The 7226-nt window shown below is 38.4% G+C and overlaps 1 non-coding gene across 1 annotated transcript; it reads left to right on the top strand.

Moving 5' to 3' along the window:
- The first annotated feature begins 5060 nt into the window (after positions 1-5060).
- Trnas-uga (transfer RNA serine (anticodon UGA)) lies at positions 5061-5143 on the top strand. Its single transcript has one exon. It is a non-coding gene; the product is annotated as a tRNA-Ser (tRNA).
- The last annotated feature ends 2083 nt before the right edge of the window (positions 5144-7226 follow it).

Below are 7226 nucleotides of genomic sequence, written 5' to 3'. Positions count from 1 at the left end.
GACAGATAGATAGATAGATAGATAGATAGATAAAGTAATTAATCAAGTTTTATTTGAAATTAAAGACCACTCAAGATAATGAGTATAGGGTTAATTGCTATATATTCACAATCATGCAATCATTGTCGGTACAAGCTATGATTAGTCTCAAGAACACTCCAACTCGTTGAGTATCGACCATCGCACATCGTTTGGCACTCACTGCTGCTCTTTCTCGGTAAACAGATGCTAAACACTGAAACAACAGACTGAGTGTCGTTGAAACCAATTGCAATTTGGATCCACAGCGGTTCTATACTGGTTTATGTATGTGTGTGTATATATACATATGCATGCATGAATGTATGTATGCATGCATGCATGCATGCATGTATGTATGTATGTATGTATGTACATATGCATGCATGAATGCATACATGAATGCGTGTGTGAGTCTGTGTTTGCATACACAGACACTCACATATATACGTATCTAAAATGGCGGCGAGCTGGCAGAATCGTTAGCACGCCGGGCGAAATGCTTAGCGGTATTTCGTCTGCCGTTACGTTCTGAGTTCAAATTCCGCCGAGGTCGACTTAGCCTTTCATCCTTTCGGGGTCGATCAAATAAGTACTAGTTACGCACTGGGGTCGATGTAATCGACTTAATCCCTTTGTCTGTCCTTGTTTGTCCCTTCTGTGTTTAGCCCCTTGTAGGCAATAAAGAAATATATATACGTATCTATCTAGCCATCAACATATATCGTTGTCGTTGAATGCTCGAAATGAGGAGTAGATAGACAGCCGACAACTGATGAAGGGCCGTTCTCTGTGTTTATTTTCCTGTTTTCCATTTTTCACTCTCTCTCTCTCTCTCTCTCTCTCTCTCTCTCTCTCTCTCTCTTTCTCTCTTTCTCTCTCTCTCTCTCGTTGTTTGCTTATTTAACTCGTTTGATTTCGTATTTCATGTTCTTTACACAGTCAGGGACGTCCTTTACCCATATACACACACACACACACACATACAGTCTAGTGTGTATATGTATATATATATTTATGTATATACATGTATGTGTATATATATATATATATATATATATATATATATATATATATATATATATATATATATATATACATATATATTTATATATATTTATGTATACATATGTATGTACGTATATATATATATATATGTGTGTGTGTGTGTGTGTGTGTGTGTGAGAGAGAGTATATTCTCTTCGCTCCATCTTTTTAGTAGTCTCTCGAATTCAAGAAAAACGAACCTGGAACGCCGTTGGAACGCCGTTGTTTGTAGGTCAGACTGATCAAAGCGAATATAGGAGTAACCGACGACAAGGACGACAAGCATTGTCAGCATCGTCGTCGTCGTCGTCGTCGTCGTCGTCGTCGTCGTCGTCGTCGTCATTGCCGCCGTCATCACTCCCTCATTCACCATCATCACTATTGCTATCACCTCCATGACCATTAACATCAGAACCCGCTTCCTTTTTATCATCACCATCATCATCATCATCATCATCATCACCATCACCATCATCATCATCATCATCATCATCATCATCATCATCATCATCATTACCATCATCATCATCATCATCATCATCATCATCATCATCACTGCTACCTGTGTCGCTAGCACTATCAACGGTAGCAGTAGCAACACCATCATCTTCATAATCGTGTCGTCGTCATCATCATCATCATCATCATCATCATCATCATCATCATCATCATCATCATCACCATCACCATCGCCGTCCCCCCACGTCCATTAACCCACCACCACCACCACCACCACTACCACTACCACCATCGTCATCATCATTATTATCAACGGTGATGACAACAGCAACAACAGCAACAACAACAACAACAACAACAACAACAAGCTAACAAGCCCAAATCCTCCGACGTTCACCCAAAGCAGACAGTCTTAACAAATTCAGCTCCCCCAATTATGAAAAAAAAAAAAAACCCATAAAAGAAGTAGAATAAATAAAATATAATAAACACCCAAAGAAAATGGTAATTAATGTGAAAGTCGAAGCAGACAAACAAATTGCCATGTCGTAGCCCTTCCATCCTATCCCATAATGCCATAATTACTTTCAATTTTGACCTTTACACATTTGTCTCCTAGAAAAGTTATTCATGGGTTGCGAGCAACAGATTCTAGTGTGAAACATCAAATGTATGCAAATATACAACTAAATAGAATTGGATTTTATCCATGGAGTGTTGTTAGGTTCAGAATTACATTTCACACGAAGTATTTTTTCTATGTCAACAGGAAAAAAAGAAAAGGCATGGCAGCATTTTTCGTCTGCTGCTGCGTTCTGATTTCAGATTCGGCCGAGGTCGACTTTAACTTTCGTCCGTTTCGGTGTCGATAAAATAAAGCCCAGTTACACTCTGGCGTCGTTGTAATCGACTTAATCCCTCCCCTGATATTGTTGGTGTTGTGCCATAAATTAAAAACCATTTTCAAAAGTTGTTCATGCGCTTGATTTCGTGTAGTTGGCGGTCATCTTCGTAATATTTCGTCCAATTTAATCGTCATTCGCCCAGAGTTGCTGAATTCTTTAAGCTGAGATTGAATTGACATATCTCCCTTGTAAACCAGTAGTTCTCGACTGGAGTCCGTATGAACCCTGGTGGTCCATTTAAGATTGTGATGGGGTGGAGTCCATGTAAGTAAAATAGTAAATTGGGGATCCACAAATAATATTTTGAGGGTCCATGAAAAAAAGTTTGATTTAATGCAAGAAACGGGTAGGTTTCTTCCTCAAGCGTTTTGCAAAGGTCACCCTACACAAGTGAATATGTGGAAAGCAAAATAGGAATTTTGAAGGAAGTATCTATAAAACTAGCTTTTAATGGCTATAGGGGTCCACCAGAGTAAAATAGTAATCAAAGGGATCCATGCGTAAGAAATGGATGAGATCCACTGTTGCTGTATACGGTTGAAACCATTTTTGTTATTCGGGAACTAACGAGGGAGCTCTGAGTGGTCGCATGTCCAGCCAGAAATAGCTGCCACAAATCTCCCTCAGTTCACAACCTCTGCCTTAAATTTAAAAAAAGGGTGAGGGTGGGGGGAATATGGAATAATGTATCTGTTATCTTTTACTTGTTTCAGTCATTAGACTGTGGCCACGCTGGGACACTGCCTTTGAAAGATATGGAACGCTTCATGAATTTGTGCCTTGCGCATGAGCTTTGTGTTGTTCCAATTTTACGATGTGTTCTACCGAAACAAGTACTAGAGCCAAAAAAAAAAAAGAAAAGAAACACAAGATATATGATCACAAGTGGAACGCTTTTGACCCGAGCTCTTCTTCATTATGGCTGATCAGAGACTAAACAACAATATCTTATTCCTTAAGGTAACAGCGGCCATTGAATCAAGGTATACAATTGGTGACTATAAAACTCAAGACCTATGTTAGAATATTACTCTTATGTATGGCCTAGTGTTAGAGTGGATCCAATACATCAGTGATTGCAACGAAAGGAGAAAATCGGTCAATTTTCTCGATTTTCAAACCCCTTCAAACTGGGAGGCGTTTTAAAACGAAAAGGATTCGTAATATTGATTATAAGCGTTGACGCTATCGTAAAAATATGATACGTGTGCTGGAAGTAAATGTAGTGAGACAGAGAGGGGCACTATCCAGGGATTTTATAGAGCCTGTCAGAAAGAAGAGATTGCTGCAGCTGATGTTCAGTCTGGGCTTTTGTAGCTCAATGTTTGTAGTAGTTTTTTGTCAGAGAGTTACAGCGGTGGAGAGATAGAGTCGAGAGATGTGCTTAAGATAAAATCTGAAAGGAAGGTGAAATACAATGAATGTGATAAGAAAATGAAAGATGACTTTCTGCGGATAGCTGTGGATGCGTCCAGTTACTCGGAGGAAGTATGCAGCTAGATGTAGAAGAGACGTAGGTAGGTGTTGAAAGTATGCAGCTAGATGTAAAATGTATGCAGTCGGTTGTTGAAGGATGTAGCTGGCTGTAGAAAATATACAACTAGCTGTAGAACATATGCAGCTAACTGCAGAATGCATTCAGATAGCTGTATGAAGTGTCTCGTTGCTGTAGAAGGTATGCAACTAACAGTAGACAGTGTGCTATAAGTGAAATGTGACCGATATATACACGCACACACACACACACACACACACACACACACACACACATATATATATATATATATATATATATATACATATATATATGTATATATATATATATATATACATATAGATATACATACACATATATATACATACATATATATATATATATATATATATATATATATATATATATATATATATATATATATATATATATATATATGTATATATATATACATATATATATATATACATATAGATATACATACACATATATACATACATATATATATATATATATATATATATATATATATATATATATATATATATATATATATATATATATACATATACATATACATATACATATACATACACACACACACACACACACACACACACACACACACACGTATATACGTACATATATATAAATGTAAGATTCAGGAGTCGAGGTGTAGGAAGAAAGTTAGCTTCAAGCAACCCAAACAACCTTCAGGGACAATAGTGGTTTATTGAGACGGATGGTTGTGGATTTTTTCGTATTGAAATACAATAAACTGAAAATAAGTTCTTTTTATATTTCACGGTAGACGATCAGGGTTGCCGGGCGTGCGAATAAGAATACAAGAGTTAGGGAATTGAGTCGATAAGATCCGGGCTACATATGTTTCATAGCGAGCGGAACCTCAGAAGTAGTATATATCCAAGCGAGATGTATACCGCAGACTAGCTTCTGTTTAAACACAGATACAGACTCTTATATAGTTTATATACAGTTATATATGATATACCCAACATTTAACAATTTTATGAATTGTACGCATGTTATACAATGACATCGAAGCTAACAACGCTATGCGTGCAATTAAATATTTTGTAATGTCTCCTCTATTTTGTCATCCGTTACTGTTCTGAAGCACGATGGCTGAGAGGTTAAGGCGTTGGACTTGAGTTCCAATGGACAGTTGTCCGCGTGTGTTCGAACCCCACTCGTGCTAGCGATTGTTTTGTTTATATATATATTTTTCCTACTGTATTTTGAAATTAAATACCGTAAGGATGTTATTCGAAAGGCTCTCTATGATTTCAACTTGAAGGAGCACATGTTTATAGAGGGAACGAACCACCAGGAGAATTCTGCACGTGGTTGCTCACTTGAATGGACCTGATAACACAAAACTTGACTTAAAAAGTATTTAGATAATCCTATCAGGTGGTGCTGTTAAGTTAGACATGGCCTGGACCAATCTTTAGTCGAAACATATCTAAGCTTATCTTTTCCACAAGGCTTCGGTCAGCCAGGGGCTAATAAGGAGATTCTTGACCAAGGTGTGCCATGCAGTAGGACCGAATTTGACCACGTGGTTAAGAAGCAAACCTATTACTATACACACACACACACGCACACACACACACACACTAACCGATGTTTGGTTATTTACGTCCCTATAACTAAGAACCCAGGCAAAAAAGACCGATAGGATATGAAACAAACTTAAAAGAATGGAAGTGGTGGAGTTGATGTGTTCGACTGACCATTGAAGGTGGTACTCTAGCATGGCCGCAACCTCGTGACTGAAATAAAGTAAAAGGTAAAATGATAGCCCTCATCTGGAATTGAACTCCGTTATAGATAATCTGAAGCCCGCTCTACAGCTTATTAGGCACCATCACCCCCACCCCAAGGACTGAAGAAGGTCGTAGATGTTGAAATAAGGTCATCGATTTAATGGACCACACCCTCCCAATGTCTTCTTTCTAATTCGATTGGCCGCTATCAGCTTGTTCCGATCGCCATTGAGACTTCGGGTGTTCTCTGACCCCGAACTACCGATTTCCCCTGCAAAATCAGGATAACGGCGGCTCGTCTCAGAAATGAGGCCCGTGTGCCTGCTGCAGTTATGTCCACAGGGCGCGGCTGAAGCCGCCTTTTGTTCTGGCCTGAACAACCCGTTACTCCCTCCCCATCATCTTTTGCTTCTTTTTCTTTTTCTTTATTTCCTTGTCATTAAATCGTGATTCAATCTTCAAGGCTGATCTATTGCCGGTATTTTATTAAAAACCTAGAAAATAAAAATGAATTTATTGATTCTTGACGACATGAAACGAAAAGTAATTCAATAAAATAGATCAAAGGCATTTTTTATATGATTTCGTTCGGTTCTTTTGTTTTTCTAACTTTTTACCTTTTATTTGTTTCACCCATTTGACAGCGGCCATGCTGGAACACCGCCTTGAAGGGTTTTAACCGAATAAAGGATTTTCAAGTTCGGAAGTTATTTTATTGTATAATTTTGGGCCAAACTACTAAGTTATTGGAACGTAGACAAGCCAACACCGGTTGTCAGACGTTTGAGTACATCCTACTTGAGTACAGCTCATTTTTGCTAGCTTAGTGGACTGAAGCAACGTGAAATAAAGTGTCTTGCTTAAGGATACAACTCGCCGCCAAGTACCGAACTCACAATTTTACGACTGTAGACCGAATACCCTAACCACTTAGCCAGACACACATGTGTGTAACACACAGACACAGACACACACACACACACACACACACACACACACACACACACACACACACACACACACACACACACACACACACACACACATAATTATGAGAGAGACGGAAAACAGAAGATACGAGAAAATTTAATGATTACTACAATTGTTTCGACCCGTCTAGCATTGTTCCCTCAGGTGCGGGGTATTGAACATCTGGTTTAGGTGTATCCGTCGGTGTAGATGTGTCTCCTCAGGTGATTACCGTCTCTCTCATTAATCAAATACCCAACAAACACCGAGAAAGTAAACGTGCTTTACCGGTAAACTATCGGGTGTATGCCACACGATTTACGAACTAATATATACATACATACATCTATATACGTAAATGTGTAATGATGTCTGTCTGTGTGTGTGTTTGGGGGTTACTCTAACTCCTCTCACACCCTCCAACTGATTTTAATGATTTTTGGCACATAGGTAGATCGCATGCCCTGAAGTTCAAATAAGGCCGGAAATTTTCGAAAAGTCGATAATACTCAGTTGGCATATATATATATATATATATATATA

This window comes from Octopus bimaculoides, chromosome 3, assembly GCF_046866305.1.
Source record: "Octopus bimaculoides isolate indiv1 chromosome 3, ASM4686630v1, whole genome shotgun sequence".
Taxonomy (NCBI): domain Eukaryota; kingdom Metazoa; phylum Mollusca; class Cephalopoda; order Octopoda; family Octopodidae; genus Octopus; species Octopus bimaculoides.
Note: the sequence above shows the minus strand (reverse complement) of the source record. Positions and strands in the feature narration are given on the sequence as shown.